Raw genomic sequence first — 16,371 nt, 5'->3', positions numbered from 1 at the left:
CACAATACTCCAAGTGAGGTCTCACAAGAGCAGAGGGGCAGAATCACCTCCTTCGACCTGCTGGTCACACTCCTTTTGATGCACCCCAGGATACGGTTGGCTTTCTGGGCTGCGAGTGCACACTGAAGCTGGCTCATGTTCAGTTTCTCATCGATCAACACCCCCAAGACCTTCTCCACAGGGCTGCTCTGAATCTCTTCTCTGCCCAACCTGTTGCTGTGCCTGGGATCACTCCGGCCCAAGTGTAGGACCTTGCACTTGTCATGGTTAAACTTCATGAGGTTGACATCAGCCCACCTCACAAGCGTGTCAAGGTCCCTCTGGACGCATTCCTTCCCTCCAGCCTATCAACCAAACCACACAGCTTGGTGTCATCGGCAAGCTTGCTGAGGGCACACTCAATCCCACTGTCCATGTCAGCAACAAAGATGCTGAACAAGACCGGTCCCAACACCGATCCCTGAGGGACACCACTCGTTACTGGTCTCCAGCTGGACATTGAGCCATTGACCACAGCTCTTTGTGTGCGGCCATCCAGCCAGTTCTTTATCCACTGAGTGGTCCATCCATCAAATTGATGTCACTCCAATTTAGAGACAAGGATGTCGTGTGGGACAGTGTCGAACGCTTTGCACAAGTCCAGGTAGATGACATCAACTGTTCTACCCTGTCCATCAGTTCCGTAGCCCCATCATAGAAGGCCACCAAATTGGTCAGGCAGGATTTCCCCTTATTGAAGCCATGCTGGCTGTCACCAAGCACCTTGTTGTTTTTCATGTGCCTTAGCATGCCTTCCAGGAGAATCTGCTCCAAGATTTTGCCAGGCACAGAGGTGAGACTGACTGCTCTGTAATTCCCTGGGTCATCCATTTTCCCCTTCTTGAAAATGGGGGTTATATTTCCCTTTTTCCAGTCATAGGGAACTTCACCTGACTGCCATGATTTTCCAAATATGACGGACAGTGGCTTAGCAACTTCATTCACCAGCTCCTTCAGGACCTGCGGATGGATTTCCTCAGGTCCCATGGACTTGTGCATGTTCAGGTTCTTAAGATGGTCTTGAACCAGATCCTCTCCTATAGTGGGTCCAAGGTCTTCATTCTCACAGTCCCTGTGTCTGCCTTCCAAGACTTGGGTGGTGCGGTCAGAGCCTTTGCCAGTGAAGACCGAGGCAAAGAAGTCATTCAGAACCTCAGCCTTCTCCAAATCCTGTGTAGCCAGTTCTCCTGAGAGCTTCCTGAGGGGGCCCACGTTCTCCCTCATCTGTTTTTTATTTGCTATGTACCTGTAGAATCCCTTCCTGTTATCCTTAGCATCCCTAGCCAAGTTTAATTCTAACAGTCCTTAGCTTTCCTAACCTGGTCCCTAGCTTCCCAGACAACATCCCTGTACTCTTCCCAGGCCACCTGTCCTTGCTTCCACTTTTTATAAGCCTCAGAGTTCACATCTTCCATTCCTTGTGGTTAATGAGAGAAGGAGTGTGGTTTCTGGGACAGATGTCCTGCAAACCTAGTGAAGTTATGTCTTAAGAAACTAACATCCAAATCAGAAAGAAGAACCATGTGATATAACCTACTTGGGATTTTCAAAAAGTTCTTGATAAAATAGCGTCCCAAAACTTTTATGGAAACTAATGTTTGACAGGATAATAGGAAATGTCATTAGTTGTGTTAAAAAATAAGGAATAGAGAGCAGAAGTAAAAAAGGGTAATAAGGAGGGGAATCCTGCAGCAACATTTCAGACCTCTGTGGATATTTATGTGGTCTCCAGAAATGACTCACTAAATTCATAGAAATAAATAAATTTAGACTACAGGTCTGAGCTCCAGTTATGAAAAACCCTGAGCCATCACTTACTGGGGGAATGCATGAGTATATTGAGAAATATGCTTTGCTGTTTGATTAGCTCTTAAGATGCTTCCAGCCACTGCCAGAGACAGGATGCAAGATCTGGTATGATGAACATTTATTTTCTACATTATGTGTTCATATTATAGTATGGAAAAGAAAGTTTGTTGGAGTGCTGTGCAGAAAGCTGGAGTTCCTGAAGAGATACAGATAATTTCTATGTATTCAAATGTGTTGCATGATTTTAGCTGTTGCCATGATTATAGACATGGTAATAAGGATTAGTGTTTTCTTTGATGAGGATACCAGTAAAACCCCCAAAACATCTTAGCAAACAAATGTAATGAAAAATTAAAATATTCACTGGAAAGCCATCACTCCAGGCAAATCCTTAGTTTGGAAATTTGGAAAATAAACTATTCCAAATTGTTTGAAAGCTACAGCGACTGTCACTAACAGAAATTACAAGGCAGAGCAGTGTGTAAACATCAACACAAAAACCACACAGAAGCACATTGTTAAGCATTCTGGAGCACACTGCAAATTTCAGTGAAGTTGTAATAACCACCTCATTACCTTTTGTGAAGTGCATACATATACCTACGTTCTTCATAGAAATATGTCACATTTCTATGGCTCAATGGCAATAGCTTAATTATCAGTCTTAGTACTAGTACTGAACCTGTATTTCCTCTATATTCTCTTAGGAAAGGCCTTCACAGATTCAGAAACTGATCTCAGCATTGACTGCTTCAGGGTGAGTCAAAAGTAAATCTGCTGGTCATGGTTTCTACCCTACTAAAAATACCACCCCCCACAATTCCATCTACCTAGTAATAATGATACTAGATTTTTTTAATTTCCTGCATACAAAAAAACCTCTTTTTTACATGAAAGAGTTAAAAACATTCATGAGCAGACAAAATTTCTAAGCATCACAATTTTTTTGCTTTTGAGAAATTTTTATGTTTCAGAAATCATTTAAGAGCATTCATAACAGCTCATATGAAACGTCTCTTAAATCTGGCAAGATAAACACACAGCAAATACTCACTATACTGCTCTTCTTAGTAATGGTATCTCATCTTTACTGTTAATATTGGCCAGATTCGCCTCTATATGTCTACAAAACTCTCAAGCTTCAAGCCATGATTTCTTTTTAATATCCCATCTGTAAAAAACACTATGGAGAAATTACTTTCAATCACATTATAGATGTTATAGTAAAGAATCAGTCTCACTCACCCACAAGTGAGGTTTCATACAAGCCAGGTAAATATCCATAAGAGAAATAACATTAATTACTCTATTCATAAAATTTTTGCACTAGAGCCCTCTAGCTAGTTAGAGCAGTGGTGACAAACAAAGGGAAGGAATTCCTAGAAAGAAATACAATTCCCTTTAGCTTGTTTTGCCTAGAGGAGAGCCCAGGCCACCTTTCAGATGAAGGGAAAGGAAAGTGTTTGTGATAGAGAGCAAGGCATCCTGGGAGGAGTCTGAAGATACAGGGTGTGGGGTTTTTTTGGTTGGTTGTTTTTTTTTGGTTTGGGGTTGTATGGTTTGGTTTTTTTTTGTTGATTGGGGTTTGGAGGGGGGGTGTTGGGTGTTTTTGTTTTTCCTCTTTGGTTGGGTTGTTTTGTTTCCTATATTCCAATCTCAGATATTGCAAAATGAAAACAACACTTAGTTGTTCTTCCCTTCTCCGCTCCTCCCTCAAACAGTTGAAAGCCTTTGTCATTCTTTTGATTAATTAGGCACTTACTTTAAAACAGGAACTACTAGGGTACTTTGATATCCAACCTTCAGGACATGTGGGGACTGGAGCAGTAGTTGGAACAAGTGGAGTTGTTGCACTCTTTGCCCACTGCTAACAGATATATTTCTGCTCTGTCTCACAGTTAAATATACCCCATAATCCAGCTGCAGTCCCAGTTCTCATGGCTACACATCCTGGATTGCTTCTTTTGTGAGAAATTAAAAACACATTGTACATCTTATATGAAATTGTTTAATTCTTATTGAAAACCTTTGAGCAGTAGCCATTCACTTCTTGCCAGATTACACTTAAATAGCAGTTATAATTTAGGTGGTTTTCCCACAGGCAAAGAGTAGCATTTTCTGTTTGAGGAGGCCATGACCAGTTCAGGATAATTTTTTTTTTTTTTTTTGGTTGGTTGTTGGTTTTTGGTGGATTTTGAGGGTTTGGTTTTTTGTTGTTTTTTTTTTTTTAGTATCCTGCATAGTTTCATGCATAGAAAGAAAGTTTGTGTTGGCTTTTTTGTTTGTTTGTTTGTCTGTTTGTTTTTTCCTACAGTGAAAACAAGTGTTTTCAAGTGAGGACCTGTTCCTACTTACATTAAACCTGTTTCATACCCAGTACCACAACCTTGGTCGTTAGTGCTTTTCAAACAGATGGAAACAAAACCCTTGGTGCATTCATACGGCAGGCATGGAAACCCTGACAGAGACAAAATGAAGCTTATCCTGTGTCACTTCTGTAATTTTAGTATATTCTCTCAGAGTGAACTAGAGGAGCATACATCACATAAGATACATTCAAATGCATGGAATGAACTTACATGATGGCTTATTTGTGTTCTTTCTACATTTCCTAGGTATTCTTAACATTCTTATTTGGTTTTTGATTCCTGCTTGTTGGAGACCTGATGTTTTAAAGAACCTGTCTGTCATGGTGCCAGGAATTGACTCCTGAAATGAAATGGTCAGCTATAAGTCCATCAAAAACATTAACCTGCCATTTTACCATCATGTTTGGTCACTTATTCTAACAATATTAACCTGTGTTTTCTCACAGGTGCATCTTCACTATCAGAAATAATTTCATATCATCAGCAAATCTATTCACCTCACTATTTCACCTTTTCCATATTGTCTGTAAATATGGTGAACAGTGTGGGCTTTGGCACAGATCATTATGGGACACCTTTATAGTGAAAACCCTTGTGGTGAGAACTCTTCTACAGTAAAAAAAAAAGCAACCATTAAAAAAAAGTATAAAATAAACAAAATCAAAAAAAGAAACAAAAAAAAAACACAATAAAAAAACATACCTTCCATCCCCTCCTTTTCGATCAAAATTTTTATTCAAGACCTTTCCTGTGTCAGATTAGCTTCAAGGCTTTTGGTTACTGAGATAGACCACACAAACTAGATATCACTTATTTGTATGCTTTTGGCTCCTGTGGGGAGCTGCGGGAGAGCTCTAAGCATGACCTTCCTTTACACAAGCAATTTTCTGTCTCTTTCTCACTACAACTTCTTTGTTCTATCCTTTAGTACAGATTCTGCTAATTTACCAGTGACTCATTGGTCTGTATTTCGCCACATCTCCCTGGAACCATTTTAAATGTTGATAACAAATTCACTCTTTTTTCATCCGTTAGCTGTTAAGGCAGTTTTAGCAGGTACTCGCAAATTAAAGTGAACAGTTTGCTTAATGTAACCTTTACAGCTCATGGATGCTTCTGCAGCTGTGCTTAGTCCTGACTTACTATTCTTCAAGTCATCTATTTTTTCCATAATCTAGTTTCCTGGCATTTCAGCTTGAAATAGACTCTCTAATGGTACCCTCACAAAGAAACTTTCCAGCACAAAAGTAATTTTCTTCCTCAGTGAGCACAGAGGCAAGAAAACTAATTTTTCTTTACTGTTCCAGACTGATCTGAGTGCTAACTTTATACTCTGATTATCTGCTGGCATCATAGACTCTCTGGCAAGCTGTCTTCTCTTGGCATTTATAGAAGTTTAATTACTCTATGTCTTCTGGGTTTTTTTATTGCTTTTATTTTATCTTACATTTTATAACCTCACTGAAGATTTTTGAGAAAGTTTTCAGACCAATGATCACTAGGAGGGACATTGCATATCTTGGGGAGAGCAGATTCCTTCATGGCATTTTGAAATCTTGTTTTCTGTGCTGCTGCACAGCATGATTTTGTGAATATATTTCTCTTAACATCACAAGAAATAGTGACATAATCATCTTTGATACTGATTTTTTCATTCTAACTTGAAATCCTTTTTTTACAGTTGCCATTTCAGACTCTTCTCTGAGGTTAACTTTTCCACCAGAGAGATGAGTGTGGAATAGACTCAGGACCTGCCTGTAATTCGTGTTTATCTCCTCATGAAGATGAGACAAAAAGTTAATCTTATGGGTGAATATCTAAGATGTCCCAATATAAAACTGCACTTCAAATTGTTCCCCTTGAAATTAAAAGATGGTGTTTTAAAATTGCCAGTTCTTGTAAATATAATGCAAGCTTAAAGAGTAAAACTCAGAGGACATTGTCAATACAAATCCAAATAGGGATGACGACCTCAGTCAGAGATCACCTAGCACCCACTGCCGCGGCACCTACCAGGCATTCCCGCATCCCAGTGTGTGAAAGAGACAACTTCACCATTGGCCCACCTAAAAGTGCCTTGGCCATCCATGTCAGAGAGACCAAGCCAGAAATATTTCTCAGGCCTCAGCCCAGCAAGGCTAGCTTGCTCATACCTGTAAAGGGATCATAAAGACACAAGTGACAAATCCTACTTGTCTGATCTGATGAGCCCTTTTCTCATTTTCCTTGCTTCAGACCTGGGGAGAGAACCTTGTGACAAGATTCTGACTCTCTATAAATCAAAAAACCAAAAGTGAGACTTTTTTGTTGTTCAACTAGAATCCTCATTTGTAACTCACCTAACCTGCCTAATTTGCTCCTTGATGTTGTCTTAGATTTTGTAGTTCCAGGAATATTTCAGAACACATAACATTTATCTATATAAGCCAAGGAAAAGTTATTATAATACCTACTTTCAACTGTGTCTAAGTAACCATCTTCTTCACAAGTGGTATTTGCTTTTGAAAACATTGCTGGAACATGTCCAGTAAAATAGCAGTAGGTTCCATACCTTCTTCAGACCTGTAACACAATTACAGGATTTTCGTATAACTTTTTAATAATTGTGATGCGATATATATGAAGTGAGCTATAACATTTTGAAATTAAGCACAATAATCATTAATATTATGAATTAAAAACCTTTTGCAATGAGATTAGTTTCCTTCTAAGCATTTTTTTAAATTTCCGTCAAAAAATTCTGTAAACTTTCTAAAGTTTAAAGTAAGTGAAAGAAACTACATAATAAACCAAAAAAAAGTAAGTAAAATTAATAAAAAAACAATTTAAAAAAAATCTAAAACATCTATACATAAATAATATAAATAATTCAAATAATTCTAGATGATTCTCAAAGTATCTAATTGATTTGGGAAATAGATATTAATTTCTATATACTTACTTTTTTGCGACCTTAATCAGTAGTTTCCTTTTCTCCTGATATTTGTGATATAGCTTTTCTTTTGCAAATGTAGCCAGCTTTCTTTTCACAGACATAGTCTGCCCAATAGCCATCCTATGGCAGGAAAAAGAATGAAATAACCAAGAGATTAAGAGGAATAATCTAAAGAAAAAGAATAATTTCTTTATAATGTAAACTATTAATTTTCTTTTTCCTTTCATTTTGAAGATTTCTTTTTACCTTATCCGGTTCACCTGGTTGATAACAAAAAAAAATATGCTCACATTCAGTGATATAGTAGACTGAGTTATAATAGTACAGCTACAGCTGGTAGTGGTAAGAAGGGATGATGATAAGGGGAGAATGTACTCAAACTACATTCAGAGATCTGTTCTATAGCCTTAATAATTTCATTGGTGACTTTCAGTTAGTTTCAATATTGAAGTAAAATTTGTATTAAATAATGTTACCTGGCCCTTGATCAGTACACAGTCTCCTGGCCTGTTGTTTCTGGTGGATGGCTCTCCCAGGTGCCATTTTGTGTATGTCACTGGTGTACCATCGCTCCATTCAAAATACGTTTGAACTTTATGATCATTCAGCCCAATCCATGGCTTGTCTGTAGACTCTGAAACATGGAAACACAGAACTAGAAGACCTCTTTATGCCATTGCATCCTTTCCACAGTGCCCTCAAGCTCTAGAATGTATAATTCCTTTCATAAGTTTAAGAAACAAAATTTAGTGTTGTATGATCATTTTGAACGCAAAGACATTAAAATATACTTTGAAAAATCAGAATGCAGTAAAAGCCCTGCACTTCATTAAAAATTTGTACTTCTCCTCCTCATAACAGCGGGAAAAGAGTCAGCCCAATGTTAATACTCTATGTTGGTAAGACAGAACTACTCTTTAGGTTTTGTTGCAATGGTCAGGTTTTAAAATACTGGGTTTATGTAAATTGAAGCATGAATGTTTTTAAAGCTACTTTCAAGAAAATGAAGAAAGCAGGGAAAGCCCCTAAGACCACACTCACCAGCTCAAGATCAATTGTTTAGGCAATAAGTAACATCAGAGGTTTGACAACATCCAAAACTTTGCAGGGAAAGTCTGTCAGCAGCCACATCTAACTTTGAAGCTGGCCCTACTCCAAGCTGAGTCTGGACTAACAACACCCAGGGTTCTTTCTGGCCTAAACCAGTGTATGATCCTATGGCTTTAGGCATTCTTAACAAAAGGAAAGCAAGAAAAATGAAAGGTAAATTTAGACAGTATTCACAAAAATGAGAAAGAAAGATACAGAAGGATGCTCACAAATTCTTCAGTAGTCACTAAACTATTCTATGATACCAGAATCAAAAAATATAAGAAACAGAAACTATCTCCTTGTGCGGATGGACACCAAGCAGGAAAATTACTCTTTCTGAATAAAAATGTTTTCTGCCTTGAATATCTTCCACTTTTTCAACAATTATATTAGGCCTTTCACCACCCTAATCATAGAAAAAGGCAAATAGTTAACCGGGGCAAAAAGCAGCAGCAGGTCTACAGACTCCTCATGTTTCTGCCAGGGATATTAAAAAGACCATGGGGATATTAAAAAGACCATGGCAAGACCACACTGACATGTTAGATCCAGTGACCTGAGTACTACTCTTTAGGCAGCCCAGGCAATTCCACAGCTTGCTACGTGGAAACCACATTGGCTAGCTTTGCCTATCATTTCCATCTGGCAGTGAAGAAAGCTACACTTTTCTTTAGTAGGTTTCGTCTGTCACTTCTTCCATCATGCAAAGACCTGTGAGCTTGCTGATCTGGCTGCTGGTTGACCACAAGATGCAGAGAATGACTTAAAGCCATGTTGTAAGTTCCCTAAATGCACAGAAAGATGTACACATATGTGGTTTTTCCATAAAAAGCATTTTTTCGAAGCGGAAGTTATATTTCACAATCCTTTTACTAAGAAACCTCACTGGGATGACTGATGTCCTTCTACCCTCATGCAAAGCAAAGCATAAGTCAAGACAGTTGAGTAGGTCTGCAAGTTGCAGCACAGAAGGCAGCATCTGTTTTAAATCTGAAACGAAAGCGTTGCACTAGCCTAACACCACTGGACCTCTGTCTCATGCAGGCATTTCATGGTAGTACAGTTGCTACATCTCAATTCAGCTAACTGGTACTTCTTATATGCAAAGGCAAAAGCCCTGCCCTGGAAACACTCACTGTACCCAAGCTGAGACACCATAAAGCTGTGTTCCTCAAGGCTTTGGATGCTGGCCAGGTGACTCCCTTCCTTCTGACAAGAGGCCAAAGCTTCTTCCCATCCTTTGGTCTCCCTGAAGATCTTATAACAGTGATCTATATATGGTACCCATCCATCTGGACGACTAATAGGTCCAATGTCACCTTGGAAAAAATACCATCATTTTAGAGGAGTTCAAATGCCATGTGAGGGATATGACATTGAAAATAATTTCACATATTCTGTGCAGAAGTTCTCTTTGAAAATTCTCATTATAAGGAAATGATGGACACAAAACACAGTAAACATAGGTACAAGTCTAGGTTGTAAAAAGCAAACCAGACACACGAGAAATAGCTTCTATTTCTAGTAAGCTTCTGTTGCTCATCCATGTCAACATGAATGCCAAGCAATTCACGTAATGGCTTCTACTTTAATTATCAACATATATAAACTTACCTGAGGGAACCAAGGTAAAGTTTCTTTTTCTACAAATGTAACCAAGTTTCTAATCACATTCCCAATTTTCCCATTTAGCTTTTGTTTCAGGATTTAAAACCATGCAGAGTTTTCCAGAACCTGGAGAAGGGCTTCGTTTGGGAAAGGTACAGGTGAAAGAAGTGAACTTTTCTGAAAGGCAAATAGACCTCTAAGCTCAAAGATGCACGAGAGGAGATCACTCCTGGCTGAAGTGAGAGCACCACAGATCATGTCTCTCCCAGCTTTAGAAAGAACTGAGGTAGCTCTCTAGTAGTGGGCATGTTTGCATGAAATGTAGTATCACTTAAGTGGATATGAACATGTAACCCCCTCATAGTTTTATTGTTAGAGACAAGAGAAGACAGAGTAGGTTGGGAAAGACAGTATTGCCTTCAGAGCTAAAGTAGTTTCAAAGTACATAGAAGTTTCTGGCTTATATCTCTATAGAAAATAAAACTTTTTCTAAAGCTAAAGCAAGAAAGCTAAAATCCGTATCTCGGGGCATATCTATATAATAACAGAATTTAAAACAGTATTTAAGGTATGTAATTTTTTCTTTATTTTGAAATAGAGAATCAAAGTCATGGCTACCTGAAGCCCAGTTTAAATATTGGAAAGGGGTGCCTCCGATCCACTCCCATCCACTCCTCAAGTCCAGTCTGTTGAGTCCAATCCATAGTGCAGAATTTGTACCTTCTGTTAACTCTATGTAACCAAAAGAAGATAAATGATTTTCTAAATCACTTTCTTATTTGCAATAATCACTAATAACGTCTCTAGGAAGACTAGCAATTCTTAAATATCTAACTGTATATGTCATTAGATACTGAGATACCTGAAATATTGACATAGGTCAAAGCTTTGATTACTGTAAAACCAAGCAAACAAAAAAATCCTGTTTTATTCTAGCACTTAATGCAAATGAGCACAGATAAGATTCTACAAAGTATATATAAAAAATAAAAGTGTTTTTGTAGAATAGGGTAAATTCTCTACAACACTGGATTTATTTGGTACAGTGTAAGTTTAAACAATAAAGCTTTTAGAAGTTAAATTTATCATTAAAAACAACAACAGAAAGTTTCTTCCATACTGTTTCTCCACCAATACATGGGTAGGTAGAGCCATGCTTTGGGAACTATGAATAACTGATATGTTTCAATTTGTCAAATGAATGAAAAAAATATCAGATATCAAACTCCATTTGCAAAAACCACATCTTTCTTTAGGCACAAAGATATCTCTTAATTCTCATTTTCAATTTTAAAGCTTCCTTTTGACCAAAAAATGAAACTTCCATTTACTTTTCAGATCTCTTTTTCTCAAAAACGAACAAACAAAAAAAACAAAAACAAAACAAAAACAAAAACCAAACAACCACATCAAAAAAAAACCCTCAAAGTTTTAATAGAACATTTTTAAACAGGAAGTCAAAGTTACACTTGCAGGATACTGGAATGCTTTGGATTCTGTTTAAACTTGACAGTGATTTTGATATTAACTTGCAAATTCTGAAATATTTTGTTTGCTTACTCATGCTTATTTAGGTCCATAGACATTAGACAAAGTTATACTAAGAAGTCTTTAACTGTGATGATAGACTGAACAGATCCTGAATGTAAGTCAGGGTTTACTTCAATTCCTTACTTTAATGTATATTTGTTCATGAATGTCTGCGATGCTCAATAATTCTGCATTTTGCTGCTGACAGCTCTTCCTTTCTTGGTACTACATAAGAGCTGATTCAGAGTTTATTTGGTAGTGAACTTTTGTTAGCAGAACTGTAGTCCATGTGGTGTCTTTGTCTGTGGAGAAAATAATTGTTTTGGGGATGATAGTAACTCCACCACAGAAACAAATGGGCCGCAGGTTCTTGTTATGCACGGATTTCTGATTAAATATCACCTGCACTGTTCTTTCAAGAGCACCAAAACTGTTACGAGCAGGATGGGGAAGGATGAAGTTAAGTCTGTAAACTGACAGATAGAGCTGTCAATATTGCCTCCTGTTCCATGAAGATGCATATTTCAGAAATTACTAGAAGAGCAGTGATCACATAGAAAAATATGTGGCATGGAGTGCTGTGTCAGAAATCCGGGGGGAAATCAATAAAAAGATATGCAACATCTCCTCCTTTTCGTTCTGGACAGCAGCTCCCACCGAGAGCTGTGAGAGCCAGCTCTAGCCCTGAATTTAGTATCAAAACAGTTCTTAGACAAATCCCCACCTTGCAACCTGCTTCTGGATGTGCTTCTCACACAGCTTCAGAACATAGGCACTACAATGGTGCTGAGCTGGGTTGCACCCCTCTTCTAATTACCTTTGCATCTTTGTTCTGTTGAAGAACTATCTATACACACTCAATCAAGCACAATACAAAAGGGAATCAGATTATTATTCCCAAAAGACTGTATGAAGTTGAATTGGAAAAAAGAACTGAGAGATGGGACTGACTTTCAAAAGCTTTAAAAATTATTCATTGGCCTATATCATCACATACCTTTTGGGGTCACTGTCCTAGGTGACTTTGTAGGGACTTGGAAAGTGTATTTGACTATGGATTTTAACCACACCAAAAACACATTTTGAATCAACTGGAGTAAAGGGGAGTTTCAACAGTAAAAGACATAATGCTGAACAGGAGCAATGGGGAGGAACATAGGGTAAAGCTCAGAAGTGTTAGGATAAGCCTTCAACACTTTGAATGCAAAGCTTTCTTGTCAAGAACAAGTCTATGAGGGGAGATGGAGAGGGAAGTGATCCCAGAAATGGAAAATAGTTTTCAGAAAGTGATTGAAGTTGTAAAGAAATTCCAGGGATGGAGCTACAGAGTTAACTGTCACAATAGAGTGGAAAGACTGCTTCCCTGGAAATATGAATAGGACTTGATATCATGGACAAAAGGACATATTTCACTTAACTAAAAAAAAAAAAAAAAAAAAAAAAAAAAGAAAAAAAAAAACCACAGCAAAAATCACATGAGAATCATGAAGACTGACATGTTAACTTCATCATTAATCTTCCCACATCATTAATTTCTGTGTCCACATCCATTGCAGCAGGGGTCCTCAGAAAAGGATTGTACAATGGTGACAGCACACATCCTGGCTGGAAAACAGTGAGGAGCTCAAAATTATCATGCTGCTTATCAACACCCCCACAATTAGTGGGAAGTGCATGCTGGTTTACTCTTCAATGACATCTTTCACCACATCTTAATGTGGCATTTTATTTCCTTGTATAGAGAGCTTCTGAATGTACCAATACATCATATACTAAAACACATTATTGTAAAATATGTGTTATTATAAACATTCATATTCCACTAGTGCTGTTTTGCCCATACCGCCCCAAGGGAAGCTACATGGGAACAGTGAACTTACCTTTTGATGGGCAAAATCCATATTGCTACTCTGTGTCATAGTTTGCAGTGGTTGCACACCATAGCCAGCCGTCTGACCAGCCAGCCTCTGTGCACTTGGCATACCACTGCTTATTGCATATGAAAGGGAATACACAGGGTGCCCCAAAAGCATTTCCAAGCAGTTTAAAAGTCTCTGAGAAGACAAAATGCACAGTATGGAAAATAATAGATGGATGTAAAGTGGAAAATGTGAAGCCTATGCTTCATCACAGTATCACAGTATGCTAGAGATTGGAAGGGACCTCGAAAGATCATCTAGTCCAATCCCCCTGCCGGAGCAGGAACACCTAGATAATGTTACACAGGAATGTGTCCAGGCGGGTTTTGAATGTCTCCAGGGAAGGAGACTCCACAACCTCCCTGGGCAGCCTGTTCCAGTGTTCCGTCACCCTCACTGAGAAGAAGTTTCTTCTCAAGTTTAAGTGGAACCTCTTGTGTTCCAGCTTGTACCCATTACCCCTTGTCCTGTCATTGTTTGCCACTGAGTAGAGCCTGGCTCCATCCTCGTGACACTCCCCCTTTATATATTTATAGACACTTATAAGGTCACCCCTCAGTCTCCTCCAAACTATAGATACCCTATATGGCTCTATTCATGGCTGAATTGCATCTCCAAGTACTTTCCATGTTACCTTTCTTATAACAAAATTCATTTTAACACTTTTTCAGATTTAAGCTGCTGACAGATGTTTTACAACAGCATTATTCTGAGGTAATATTTCATAGATGTGGTCTACAACTAGATTTTTTTTCTGACAAAGATGCTTTTACAAATTTAAGTCTCCAGAGCTCTACCATAAGATACTACTACTGTAAACAGTGTTAAGATTTACATATAATGTGTAAGAGGAGGAACTAATTTTTAAAAGTTCTACTTCCTGGAAAAAGTAAACATCAGATTAGATATTTCATCTCTGGTTTTATTCCAGTGAATATTTAAGTATCTCACATACAGTGGAACAGCTCCCACATTGCAAGGTTCAGAGTTTAATACTTCAACTATACCTTGAGGTGGTTTTTTGAAAATTCATCCTAGATGTAGGAAGGCCATTCAGAACAATCAGACTTCAGCTAATTACAAAAGGTAATTGCACTGTTAATTACAATCATTCCATGAGCATCCCCATCTGCTGAGTCACAAAAGCCATGTTTCCTCTGCCTACACTGGTACTTCCAGCCCTTTCTCAGCCCACACATAATGTGTTTCTTGAGGATGTAATTTCATTTCCATGTTGCTGTAGAAGAAATGTATCAGTGTTTATACTCTTTATTGACAATGTAGTAATACAGTATGGTAAGCAACAGTGACTCTGGAGAATAGTTACATACAGTATCAAAGCAGGTATATCTGTATACACTTACATATTTAGATAATACAGAGAAAGCACATGAAGTATATGAAATACTTTTAATACTAATATCCTATAATTAATATACTGAAATAATGTGTATATAAGATACATATAAAATATATATGAAATACATACTTAGCAATAAATATGAAATTCAAGGCTAAATACCTCAGTACACTGATTTTTTTAAACTCTGAACGTTACTGAAAGAATCAGAATAGTCAGAGCCAAAGATCCAAAACACTCTAATGCTCACAAAGAAACTGGTGCAAAACGTGAAAGAATCAATTTTCTGTACCTTCATATCCCCAGGAACATAAAATATCTATGGCCCCAAAGATCTTCCACTTACTCTTCACTCTGAAAAACAAATCTTCTCCTTGGATTGCAAGGAAGCTTTCATTTCTGCATTCCCACCACTGGAGCTCACTTGTTCAGCTACATGGGTACAGGGCAAACAGAGCCTAACCTTTTGATGGCACCCCTAGGCATAGGTTCAGCCTCACACTCATAAGCTGATAATCAGTGATCTACCTGAATTTTTGTGATTCATTGTCTTGATTGCAAGTGGCAGTTCTAGCAGAGTGTGCAACAGATGCCTGAAGACAGGCCTTGTTGAATTTATTATATATTAAAAACATTTCAATGCCTGTAAAACAAAATAAAACAAAACAAAAGCAAAAACCTAGTAAATGGTTAATATAGAAGATATGTATAGTGGAAATATGCCATGATTCTATCTCCCATTCACATAAACAAGGAGTAATACCATTTATATCAGATAAAAACAGATGGTTTTGAATAGCCCAGTGCAACATCAATTTTGTTTCACAAAAAATTTACTTCATCTGCTTTATCAATGACAGTGAATTCAGTGAGTCTGTCCAAAACAATGAATGAAAATAATCTTCTTTATAAGCACTAAGTCTCCCTGGTTTCCACAGCGGTCATCTGTGAGTATCTTTATGTCCTACAAAGAATTCCACATTTCACCACTTCTGAAGTTTTTCCTGCCTAACTTTGTTACCATTACCCAGACACCAACAGCTAAAAAAATCAGAATACACATTTAAACATATCTCATTATTTTTTTCAGTCTGATCTTCTTGGGTTATTGAAATGACTGTGCCACTGTATCTGGATAAAGCCGTTAAGAATTCAGTCTTTTCTTCCTTGTCATCCATTTCTTTTTTTTTTTTTCCTGTTAGATCCTGCCATTAAGAAGCTCCCCATCCATATGTCCCAAACTACTAACGTACATATAGGCACTGCCACAGAACCAAAAATCACCCAGAAATGCCAGAGGACATCAAAGCAGTTTCACAGGCAGCTTCATAAGAGACAAGCTGGAGGTACTTACCCACCAGCTGCAAAGCACTGTGGACAAGAGAAAGAACAATCAAGAACCCAGAGAACATAACTGCAAATGCTGTTTCCTTCTCTTCCCTTCACCAAAAGCTGGATATGAGAACTGCTGGCAATAAAGTGCTGCTGAAGAGTGGACAGTGACCAATCCTCCTCAGTTTTGAAGGCTGGGCGGATGGATAGAAAGCTCTGAATGCTAAAAAAGGAAATATTGTCACATGCCACATTTCCAAAAACACCAACACACAGCACAAACTTTGCCTTCAAAAAAATAATGACCTCTCACTGAGAACTGTGCTGCCTTAGGAAAGCAGGTATTACACGGACAGTTATATCTCAATACCTTCCAGC

The 16,371-nt window shown here is 38.0% G+C and overlaps 1 pseudogene; it reads right to left on the bottom strand.

The window, feature by feature from the left end:
- LOC130611668 (macrophage mannose receptor 1-like) overlaps positions 1–13,364 on the bottom strand; it is an 89,455-nt pseudogene extending 76,091 nt beyond the window's left edge.
- Positions 13,365–16,371: the final 3,007 nt, after the last annotated feature.

This window comes from Pezoporus wallicus, unplaced genomic scaffold (assembly GCF_028554395.1).
Source record: "Pezoporus wallicus isolate ANWC-B61680 ecotype Strahan unplaced genomic scaffold, APGP_CSIRO_Pwel_v1 scaffold_2584, whole genome shotgun sequence".
In the NCBI taxonomy this organism is placed as follows: domain Eukaryota; kingdom Metazoa; phylum Chordata; class Aves; order Psittaciformes; family Psittacidae; genus Pezoporus; species Pezoporus wallicus.
Note: the sequence above shows the minus strand (reverse complement) of the source record. Positions and strands in the feature narration are given on the sequence as shown.